Source organism: Copadichromis virginalis, unplaced genomic scaffold (assembly GCF_057382275.1).
Source record: "Copadichromis virginalis isolate Kocher_CV1m ecotype Utaka unplaced genomic scaffold, C_Virginalis_male_GT1.1 unmapped_scaffold_1, whole genome shotgun sequence".
NCBI lineage: Eukaryota > Metazoa > Chordata > Actinopteri > Cichliformes > Cichlidae > Copadichromis > Copadichromis virginalis.
The window spans coordinates 6,451,115-6,463,948 of record NW_028188589.1 but is presented as its reverse complement, the minus strand read 5'-3'; positions in this window follow the sequence as shown (position 1 = coordinate 6,463,948).

Sequence of the window (12,834 nt, the reverse complement as noted above, 5' to 3'; positions counted from 1 at the left end):
GTAGCTGGTAACTGTGCAGGGGCGGGTCTAGCAAAGTGTTGCCAGGGGGGCAGGTAGGGCATTAACAGGGAGAGGGGGGCACAAAGAAATACTTTTCTTTCTTGTTCTCATTTAAAATGTCTCACTTTTAATAAATAATTATCTGAATCTTACAACAAACGTTTTCATCTGATGTAAAATGTATAGAAATCCATTATTGTACATAGTCATTTTTTTAGGGTGCCATCATAATTTCTTCAGAAGTAAGTACTGCATATGATGCCAGTGTTTCCCACATTTTCTAGATTCTGCACCAGTACTGTGTGTAAAATGCATCAAAAAGTCCGTTTGATTCTTTCTCAGCTGTCTTTCTGTCTCCTTTCACTTTTTAAAGGTTGCCATGTTAGAAAACATATTTTGCCCTGCCGTGCTGTTTATTGATGTGGCAAATGAAAGGTTTATGAAAATATATCTAAATCTGTCATCAGTAATCAGCAATGATCATGTCTCACCTCTAGTCTCTGTCTTAATGTCAGGTTTTCACCGTGTGTTGTAGATGTTCAGGAGGTTAACTCGAGCAACAGTCTACTTCCTGTTTAGAATACCAGGACAGGGAGGATGGTGCAGGTTTAAGTTTATTAGACTGATGCATGTATACCAACAAGACAGCGTCCATCACTGTGACAACAGCGTTTGTTTTCATTCAAAGGCTTCATGGTTTTTCCTTTAATACCTGGGGGGCCGGTCTCCAGTCAAAATGCCCGGGACCATTTTTTGTCCCAGTCCAGCCCTGGTGTCAGATCTGCATGCAGTGTCAATGAGACGATCAACAACAGATCAGACAAAACACTCAGGCGGACACTCCTCTGTAGAAGGAAACATGGAAAGTGTGAGGTAATCAGTGCACAACATCACTTTGTATTTCAGGCTGTTTTTATATAGAACTTCAGCACCAATGTAAAAGTTCTGGTTTTAGGAAGATGAAGAACATTTTCAGGAAGGATGCCGTCTGCAAGCAGAGCTGCTTGAACCTCAGCGCTGAGGTCCAGACTACTTCCTGTGAAGCCACGTGATGTAAATCTGCTGCTGTAACTTCACAGTTTACTGAAGCTAAATGCAACGTTACCATATAATCTGTTTTCAACAAAGGTTTCACTCCGTCCGGTGTTGATGGAATGATTCAGGCCGTACTCGTCAGGCTTCCCGTCGACCACACGCATTTCAGTCACAAACCCCGTGACTGACAACAAGGGAAACAGCAGAAGAAAAGATGTGGAAAATACTGGATGATGATGATGGAGGATTAACCGCGGTGGCTAAACTGTTTCCTGTCTTTGTGGGCGTACTCACAGGGAAGTTTCCAGGCACGTCAGTCTTGGTGGCTAAAGTCTCCATTTTCCAACATGTATCGCTACAGGTGCAAAGACACAACATTAATCATCAGTGTAAATATTTTAATGCTGTCCAAACGGTGTTTGCTTTGTCTGTCCTCTCGCACTCAGAGGAAACGAGGACGCCACCTTCAACCCATCTTCAGTTGGCTCAACCATGGCCGGACTTCCTGTTGGCTTTGTGACAGCAAACCACTTGAAATTAGAGCAAACTGCAGTCAAGCACCACTTACAGCAACCTGTGGACACGCAAATGGAAAGCACTGAGAATCATACAGAAGCATAAGAGCTGTTTATTGTAACACGTGTGTGTGTGTGTGTGTGTGTGTGTGTGTGTGTGTGTGTGTGTGTGTGTGTGTGTGTGTGTGTGTGTGTGTGTGCACATTAATAATACACTGATGTATGTTAGTTTGATTTATGCTATATCTGAGAAAACAATTGCAGAATTTTACATCAAAGTTTCCAAAGCTGATGTTTTGTTGTTCACTCTGTTTTATATTCATATAGTTTGTTGTTTTTAAATCAGTGGACAAAATAAATATTATCACACAAAATCCAGGGTGAAACATAACCAAATAACCTAAATGGTGAAGTCATTATAGAAGTACATGTTGCAGACGGAGCAGGTGAGTAAGTGACGGAAGTGACGGACAAGGTAAGCGACTCATGTTGTAACTGACGTCAGACGCCGGAGATTTTGGCGGAAAATTAAAGCAAATGGTAGTTTAGATTTGAACAAATTCATTTAAGCTTCAGCATTACCAAATACACTTATCAATTGTCTTATAACTAACACTATTTGTCTAAATAATCTCCAACACCCTGGAGAACAACGAGGAGAGTTTAGAGACTCTCCAAGATTACATCGATCAGTGCTTTCAGGATCTCGTGATGAAGAAGGCCCAGTGTGCAGCTTCCCCGGCCAAAGCTGAGACGCCGTCGTCGAAAAGACAACGCCCGGCAGATTCCCCCGGCTCAACATCGCCAGCCGGCAAAGATATTGCCGACATATTGGAGTCAATCGACAAGCGATTGTCCAGTTTCGACGCAAGGCTGTCCTTGGTGGAGATTCTTCACCGAGAATTTAAATGCTTGCGAGAATCCCTGGAGTACAGCCAGCAGCAGGTGGAAACGCTTGCTGCTGAAAATGCCACGCTAAGGGAGTCGGTGAAATGTCTCACAGAAAATGTTACCCAGCTCAATAGAGAAAATAAAAAAATAAAAGAAACAGTTATCGATCTACAAGCTCGTAGCATGCGTGATAATCTGGTATATTCTGGTATTCCAGAAGCCGCTGGAGAGGACGCGGAGACCACGGTAAAAAGCTTCATCAAAACCCACCTGAAGCTGCCGGAGGACACTGTGAAGAACATCGTCTTCGATCGGGTACATCGCCTCGGCCCCATTCGGGCTACGGCCGGGAGACCACGTCCTATCGTGGCCAAATTCGGCCACTTCAAACAAAAGCAACATGTGAAAAGCCGCGGCAGGGAATTAAAAGGAACGGACTTCAGCGTGAACGACCAGTTCCCCGAAGAGATCTTGGAACGACGCAGGGTCCTCTTTCCAATCCGACGCGGCTTCATCCAGAAGGGCTCCCGCGCTGTCATCGCTGTGGACCGGCTGTACGTGGACGGACAGCTCCACCGCGACCCCAACATCACTCCGTGGCTGTATTAACCTCACACCAGATAAGAATCAGCTACACCATTTCCCTATCCACTCACACTAACTTGCATTAACATCTGTTTAACTTACCAGTATCAAATCGCATCTTAAAGTGTGATTTCATAGCAGAATTAACACCGTCACTCTCCGTCAGTGATTTAATTGGAATGTTTACGTTTTGTTTCTGCTTTTTTTTTCTTCTCGTTTTTTTTTTTTTTTCCTTCTTTCCCTCCTCTCTTTTCCCCCTCTTGGTTTTATGCTGCTCACCCCTGTCCTTGGTTTCTTTCTTTATTCCTTTCACTGCCTCGATCACCTGCTTCGACACTCATCCACAAACATCCTTTATTTCGACACATACACACCATGCGCTCAACGGCAGCACATTTACATCAGTCAGACAGCGCACACAGTCATATAAGATACACACACACTTAAGCCAAGCCTACTCATATTAGTAACTATGCATACACAAAGTCAGACTCAGGGAGCATCTCGCCACACATTTTTTCTCTCTCTCCTTCTCTTTATTTATGAACAAGTGACGTATTCTCTCCACCTGTCTAAGCGACGCACACAGCATACATCCCTAGTTATACACAAACATCTATGGGTACACTGAGGTTCATTACATGGAATATAAATGGAGCTGGCTCCAGAGAAAAGAGGTTAAAAATATTTAACCAACTCAAAAAACTACAGGCAGATGTTGTCCTATTACAAGAGACCCACAGACCTCTTAGAGGTTCGAATGAACTTAAAACACCTGAGTTTCCCAATGTGTTCTCAGCTTGTTATAATTCTAGACAAAGGGGAGCAGCAATTAAAATAAAAATATTAATTTCACAGTACTCGATACAGTTATAGATCCAGAGGGCAGATTCTTAATCATTAAACTATCTATACTTGATAAAAAGCTATGTATTGCAAGTGTATATGGTCCAAATGTTGATGATCCCTCATTCTTTCACGGTTTTTTCAGTGCACTCTCTGAACACTTAGATGGCACACTTGTTCTTGGAGGTGACCTCAACCTTGGACTAAATGAAGACATGGATAGGCTCAATACAGCGGGAACTCAGCGTAATTGGCAGTCCACAAATATAATCAAACAGTATATGAGCGACTTTGGTCTTTGCGATGCATGGCGCTCCCTTCACCCCACCAGTAAGGAATATACTTTTTTCTCACATGTCCATCACTCCTACTCTCGTCTGGATTATTTTTTGGTCAGCAGCTCACTGCTGAACGACATTTCAGACACTGAGATTCATCCTATAGCTGTCAGCGATCATGGTCCTGTATCTTTAACACTAATGCACAAGAATAATACTACGCCAAGAAAAAACTGGAGATTTAATATATCACTACTTAAAGATGAAGACTTTATTAAATATTTTAAAAAAGAGTGGACTTCATATTTGAACTATAATGACACTCCCGAAACATCAGCTTCTGTTCTATGGGAAGCAGGGAAAGCTGTGATGACAGGTAAAATAATTTCTTTCTCATCACATAAAAAGAAAAAAGAAAACAAAAATATTCAGGAATTAGAAAAAAACATCAAATCACTAGAAGAAGCCTACGCGTCCCACCAAGATCAGGAAACATTGAACAAAATACGCAAAACAAAACTAGAATTAAATGAGATAATTGATAAAAAAACAAAATTCTTAGTACAAAGACTACGCCTACAAAATTATGAACATGGTAATAAATCCGGTCAATTTCTAGCAAACCAGCTAAAAATAAATAAAGAAAAAACAAATATATGTGCTGTTCAAGATTCATCTGGGAACACAATATATGATCCGATACAAATAAACAACATTTTCAGGGATTTCTATAAAACGTTGTATTCACCACAAATAAACCCATCTAAAAAAGAAATTGATCAGTTTTTGGACAACATAACTCTTCCAAAATTACTAGACAGTCAAGCAATGGCACTGGATTCGCCACTGACGCCAAGTGAACTCCAGGAAGCCCTGATAAGTATGCCCAATAATAAGGCTCCAGGTCCAGACGGCTTTCCTGCAGAATTCTACAAAGAATTCTGGTCGATTCTAGCACCAGTTTTCTACAGAACGTTGTTGGAAATTAAAGAAAATGGCAGACTTCCATCAAATATGAATTCTGCAAACATTAATCTCCTGCTAAAACCAGGCAAAGACCCTGTATATCCCTCAAGCTATCGTCCAATATCCCTTATAAATGTAGACCTTAAAATAATCTGCAAAGCTCTCTCAAAGAGATTAGAGAAAATAACCCCCCTCTTAATTCATCCTGACCAAACTGGTTTCATAAAAGGTAGGCACTCATCAACAAATACACGTAGATTACTTAATTTGATAGACTACTCATACAGTAAAAACCTAGAAACTACAATATTCTCTTTAGACGCAGAAAAAGCATTTGACAGAGTTAACTGGAAATTTCTATTTGCAACTTTACACAAATTTGGTTTTGGATCCTCTTTCATAAACTGGTTAAAAATATTATATAATTCCCCAACAGCTTGTGTTAGAACAAATGACCAGACATCCTCCAGCTTCTGTCTCTTGAGGGGCACCAGGCAGGGATGCCCACTCTCCCCTTCACTGTTTGCAATTTTTATTGAACCACTAGCAGCAGCAATTAGACAGAATTCAGTAATTAAGGGCATAAAATGCAAGAACGTGGAACATAAAATCAGCCTTTATGCGGATGATGTGTTACTCTTTCTCCAAAATTCACAAACCAATATCTCTGGGGTGATTGAATTGATAAACTCTTTTGCAAGAATATCAGATTACTCAATTAACTGGTCAAAATCTACAGTCCTACCGATTAATTGCTCCTTCCATAATTCCTCTTCTACACCACTGCAATCGGGAAATATAAAATATTTAGGTATTAATGTTTCTCCCAAGCTTGCAGATCTAACTAAATTAAACCATATCCCACTTTTAAAGAAGGTAGAAGATGATCTGGCTAGGTGGAAATGTCTACCCATATCACTCATGGGAAGGGTTGCCGCTATAAAAATGATGGTCTTACCAAAAATAAATTATTTATTCTCAATGATCCCAACTAAACCGCCACAAGATTGGTTCAGATCTCTAGATTCATGTATGTCCAAATTCCTTTGGAAAAATAAACCCCCACGTATAAGCTTAAAAACACTACAAAAGACCAAGGATAAAGGAGGACTAGAACTGCCTAACTTTCAGCACTACTTCTTAGCCAACAGGCTTCAGTTTATCTCAGGATGGCTAAAACACACCCTCTTAGATGAACCTTGGCTAGATGTAGAACAAGCACTCTGCAATAATCTAGAGATCTCAGACCTACCATTTATCAGCTCAAACATCCAACGACATGAATGCTTTAAAAGCATCAACATCAGCTCTTCTCTGACAGCATGGTGGGAGTTTCTAAAATTGACGGCGTCTTCATTAATCCCATGCAAACGTACACCTATCTGGAACAACCCTGACATATTACAAAACAATAATATGATAAACTTTTCAGATTGGAGTGATAAAGGAATCAAATATTTAGAACATATACTAGAAGGAACAGAATTTATTTCATTTGACGGACTAGTTACACAATATGGGATCAACAAGAAAAGATTTTTAGAATATCAACAAATTAAATCCATAGTAAAAAAGAAATTTAAACCGGGTCAAGTTGAACTACAAACACCACCAAGTGTGGTTCAATTTCTTACTCTTAAAACCCCCAAATTACTATCCAAAATATACAGAATGCTTTCTAAAACAGATGAATCAATATCACTTCCTATTGCAAAATGGGAAGCGGATTTATCAGTTAACTTAGACCTAAACTTCTGGTCTCAGATTTGCTTAAAAACCTTTCATCTAATTAGAAATCCCAGTCTTCAATTAATTCAATACAAAATATTACATAGAGTGCACTATACAGGTCATCGGATGTTCAAGATGGGCTTTACGTCTACCAACAACTGCTCACACTGCCAAACCAATTCACCGGACAATTATATCCACGCTCTTTGGTTCTGTCCACCAGTTCAGAAGTTTTGGCGCGAGATATGTGAAGACTTATCAAAGTGTCTGAAATGTAACATTCCAACTTCCCCCTTAGTGTGTCTACTGGGCAGCTTAGATAATGTCACTTCAGAAAAGAATATCGCCCATATGGTTTTCACTGCCCTATGCATAGCCAAGAAAACAGTCCTCATGAACTGGAAAAATAAAAACAATCTTAATTCTAACCAATATAGAAATTATCTATTAGATTACATTAGTCTCGATACAGCCTCTGCCACCACATCAGATCAATTGCTCTGGGCTCCTTTGATCAGCTCCATCACCTAGTGGGGGGGGGGGGTCATAGTTTGGTCCCGCCTTCACTGTTGTGATTGGTGTGGGGGTAGGGACAGGCTTAGGGCGTCGGGGGGTTCCCCGGAGGCATCTTCCTTGGGGGGCTCAACCCGGGGTAGCGGTCATGTCCGGTTAGGGGCTCTGTTGGCTCTCAGGTGACTGTTTCCTCGCGGCTGCGTGCAGCGGGGCTAGGGGAGGGTCTGTGCTGACGGACGTGGGTCACTGACCTGGTAGCCTGGCTGCCCCTGGGTGGGTCCGGGATGGGCGTGAGGTTCTGGGGGCGCTCCGTCTCTGGGCTGGGACCCGGACCGGGCCTCGGGGGCTTGGGTCCTGGTTGGTGTGTTGCCGGGGTTGTGGGCGGGTGGGTGCATGGGGGCCCATCCCTGGAGCAGGGTGCCGCCGGTGCATCGAGCCACCTGGGGGGCTCTTCAACTGGTGGGGGAGATGGTCACATCTTGCAGGAGCGTTCCTCTCCTCAGGAGCTGCCTCTGCAGGAGGGGGAGATACAGGAGAGGTGGAGGAAGATCTCAGCCTGGGTGTTTATTGTCTTATGTAGTCTGGAAGATGAGTGGATGGTGGAGTGGGTGCAGTTTTCTCTGTGGTGGGGTTGGGTGGACTGTCCCGGGCTCTGTGGGGCCGGGCGGCGCTGCTGCACTGGGCCCCGGTCTGGATGGGCCTGGGCCCCCTTTCCCTGGCGGGTCGCGGAGTGTGGGGGTGCCTACTGGGGTCAGCGGGGGAGCTGGCCCCAGGGAGGGGTCACTTGCCCCTCCCTTCCTTCCCTCCCCATCTCCAGCTGCCTCCCTCTTCCCGCTCCACCACAACCACCCACACATGCAGGGCCTTGGAGTAGGGGTATGTCACCAGGGTGCAGAGGAGGCTACCCCCCCCTCTGTCCCCTTCTGGCTGCCTCTGCCTCAATTTTATCCCACAACTTAGACATTCACATTACTCACACTCTCATTACAAATACATATAGGATCTTGGGGGTGAGCACGATACATGGCAGCTCGTCTTGTAATCGGAAGGTTGCCGGTTCGAGCCCCGGCTCGGACAGTCTCGGTCGTTGTGTCCTTGGGCAAAAAAGCACTTTGGGGTCCTTAGGGACGAGTAAAGCGCTCTACAAATACAGGCCATGTAATGGCAGAAACATTCTCTAGTGTAAATCCTGACTAGTTCATTAACTACAGATCAGTTTCAGTGAACATTATTCACAGAGGGATCTGAGTTCCTTATACCAGACTCTACAGAAACTGTAACACTGTACAGCTCTGCGACTCAACAATATGACAACAATGTAACACACACTAGAATCATCAAATAAAGCCCCACTAACCACTAGAACTAGAACTAACTAACTAGCACTGGACACTTGCATATTAGAGATTTCTACCACCATAGGAGGCGAGATATCATCCTTGAACCAGAGCATCCAGCCCTCAATTTCGGACATAAAAAGCGACGTGGCCAGGCATGATAACACTTTGACTGAACTGCAGGACTGTGCCTCGAACCACTCTGACACCATCACCACTCTCCAGGCCACTGTGGAGCGTTTGTCTGCGGAGGTAAAGAAGTTAGATGAGAGATGTGGAGCTTTTGAGGCACTCCAGGAGGAATCATTTAAGAACTGCAGGAATACCAGAAGGCACAGAGGGACCCAAGATGACTGAGTTGGTTCACACCTGTTGGCGGAGGCGCTATCTCTCGAGGAGAAGCCACTCATCGATCGAGCACATAGAGTGAATCGCCAGCGTCCCAAACAAAGTCATCTTCCTCGGCCCATCATCTTGAGATTGCACTACTACCACATTGGTGAGGAAATTCTGCTGAAAGCTGCAGAGAACAAGAACCTGATGTATAAGGGTTTTTAAAATAAACATCCTCCCAGATTTCCCTCCCTCTGTTGGAAACGCAGAGCCGCATTTGCAAATATGAGAGGAAGACTACGTGGGATGACCGGCGTCAGGTACAGACTGCTATACCCTGCAAAGCTGTTAGTGACCCATGGTGATGTGAGGAAAAGCTTTACCGATCCCAAAGAGACCGTAGACTACACGGAGAAGCACCTCTCCCACCCACCTTCAAATGTATTAAAAGCAAGGATATATCTATATGTCTAACGCTGACACAGCACTGTGTTTCTTCTTTTCCCTTTATATTCCATGTAAAGGTGAATATGGAGCGTTTATGGAGCTCGTTTATTGACCAGCTGTCAGTTAGAAGGTAAGAGTTACTAGGTTAACAGAGGTTAGCAGTAACAGTACGGGGAAGTATATTGTGTTGTTCTTTTGTTGTTTTTTATTTTATCCTACTTTACTTTGTTATTTTGATTTTACCTGTTGTGAGTGCTTCCCGTAATTCTCCTTTTTCTTGCGCCGCTGCGGCCAGAGTTCACAACATTACATATTTTTGTATCTATAAACAGGAAGCTGACACTCTCCAGACTTTATCAAAGGTGTGAGCGTCACAGCAGAGGCCTTTGTGTCAACGTAGCTGAAGACAAAACACAGAAACACATGAAGGAGATTTTCCTGGCCTGGATTTTATACAAATATTCTGCAGTACATCAAAAATGAAAGAAAACCATTAGTCAACATATGAACATCACCTCTGAAGTTACAGAGCTTTGATTGGAGACACAGCTGAGCGTTTTGCATTTTGCATAATTAATTACATAATTAATTATGTAACCATAATTAAATGGTTACATCATCTTTAAAGTCCCCAGAGATCAGGAAAAGGGCCTGAGGGTGCTGTGTTTGGAGTCTGCTGGTTACAGTGTGCAGGACCTCACAGGCTGCTGCAGCGTTAGCAGAGGGCGGGACATACACAGCTATCATAATCACGTGTGTAAACTCTCGTGGTAGATAGTACGGTCTCATGCTAACCGCTAGCAGCTCAATGTCCTTACAGCATAGCGTCTCTTTGATAGATAAATGCCCAGAGTTACACCATCTATCGTTCACAAACACAGCCAGACCCCCTCCTCCCTTCTTACCACTCTCCGCTGTTCTGTCATAAGAGGCTCAGCAGCTAAAGCAGCACACCTGGGTCTCCCAGCCTATTAAAAGCAGCCCTTTGCTTCACCTGCTTCACTAAACATTATTATTTTAAGCAGAGTGGTGTGATTTATGTAGGCATTGCTGTGTGACAGGATGACTTTTCTTGCACACCCACCAAATGAGGGCGCACATGCTTCCACGCCCACTGGTGACTGCACACATCCTTTCAAGGAAGCATTTCATTCATCCCTAACAAATGGAACAAAACACTGTGCAGCGTGTTCAGGTTTGAACGTGGCCCTGGCCTCTCTCTGCATCCACCTGGCACATGCAACACACATCCACTCCCTGCTGAACTGCTTGTATTTGATGTGTTGAAGTTTTGGTAAAGTTTGAATAAATTCCACTTTATTTATAGGAACATTTCATCTGTGGACTCCTGCTTCCCCTCTCCTTGAGCCAGTTTGTGACGGGAACATGACATAAGAAAAGTAATTTATCCCTTTTTGATTCTGTGTATCTGGCGCTCATCCAGTGAGTTCACACTTGGCAGAAACAGACTGAATTTGTCTGGAGAACTTTGGCTTCAGCCAAGTTAGATAAACACACTGTGTCTCTGTCAAAACAGCAGTGTAGTTGTGGCACCCCTGTGAGGGAATGACCACATGAATATTATTTTGTGTAAAACACTCATGTAACGGGACATTTTTCATTGCTATATGTATTTATTTTCAGTTTCTTTAAGAGGATAGAAAATCCATGTAACAGGGATTCATTTTATGTTAGAAAGCAGTGAGGGCGGAACTTTGGTGCTTGCTCCGGGGTTTCGGGGTGCAGTAAGTGGAGCCCACCTTCCGCTGCTTCCTCAGACACGTTCTGGAGGAAAGCAGAGACGCATCGTGTCTTCCTTACTCTGCTCTTCACCTGCTTTTACAGGTCGGTACACGGTGCTCGCACCGAAAATGTTGTTTATTGTCACCATGGTTACCCACGTTAATGTGAATGGGAGAGTTAAGGCGGTCCGCCAAAGTTATTTATATGTAAACACGGGAGAAAACCAGAGGAGTGTCCCGCGCGACCGCACCGCGAGCCCGCTCGTTAGGTGGAGCGCTCGTGAAGCAGAGTCAGTGCGCTCCTATGCTCTGTGCAAACGTGTTGTAATGCTCCAATCAAATCAGTTCTGTGAGATGTGAATGTTAATAGTTCTGTTAAAGTGACTGAGTAGATTAGCTAGTGTAACACAAGCACTCTGAGCAACTCTGTGTAGCTAACAGAGGCATTCATGGGTTGATTCAACAAGCTGTGTTTCATGATGCACTAAATAGTGATTTTGCCAGTAAATTACTGGAGGGAACAAATGTAATGTATTTACCAATGCTGTTATTGAATAGAACTGTTTAGCCAGTAAGACACTGCAGAAGACAATGTGATGTGTTTATTGATATGATAAAAGGATGTAGCTGTTATGGAAAGAAGTGTGAACTTGAGAAACTGAACCAGTTAAAAAGAGTATATTTCACTGATGTTGTGAAATAAGTAAATGTAATTGATGTGAATGAGGAACCAGCTGAACAGTATATTGAAAGCTCATGTTTAGTGTTTTATAGCATTTATTTGTGTGAAATAAATCAGACTCAGACACGTTCTGGAGGAAAGCAGAGACGCATCGTGTCTTCCTTACTCTGCTCTTCACCTGCTTTTACAGGTAACATATTTGTCATCGAGGTCTTCATCCTTGGGACCCGTAACATAGTAACTTCTTCATTGTTATACTTCTACAGTTTTCCCATTTTGTGAGCTGTGGATGTGGAAAGTGTCTCAGTGACACATCCACATGAAAACGGCGTTACCTTCGTTCATTTGCACGTCAAATGAACGAGCTGTTTGGACTTTAACGTCACAGCTGATGCTTCGATACTCGAACTCAAGAGTTCAGCTTCCACTCAGAGGTACAAGTACACACAGCAAAGATAAACGTGTACACAAGGTGGAACCCACAAGTGCACAGCTCCAACCAGAGATGGGCAGTAATCCGATTACTTTTTTCAAGAAACGAGTAAAGTGAGGGATTACTATTGCAAAAAAGGTAATTAGATTACTGTTACTTTGCCGTAAGCACGCTGCGTTACTGCGTTACTAAAACCGCAGCTGTGTGCAGATGAACAATGGATAATCTATCGAGTGTGGAGAGAGTGTGAGCGTGCAGCGTTTAAAGCGTGGAAGCACTGACCTTACTTTGAGTTTGACTCTGTAAAAAGTGACAAAAACATTAGCATCCGCTGTTCACTGCGTGGGAAGACAACATGCTCACTCACTATGTGTTAATGGGCATGCTTATTTATAACTTTGATAAAATGTCATAAAAATAATTCCATGCCAGCTCACCATTGGTGATCAGGTAGTTTCTGTTCCAGTTCCAGTCCCATAAATCATGAAGCTTGCTGCCAG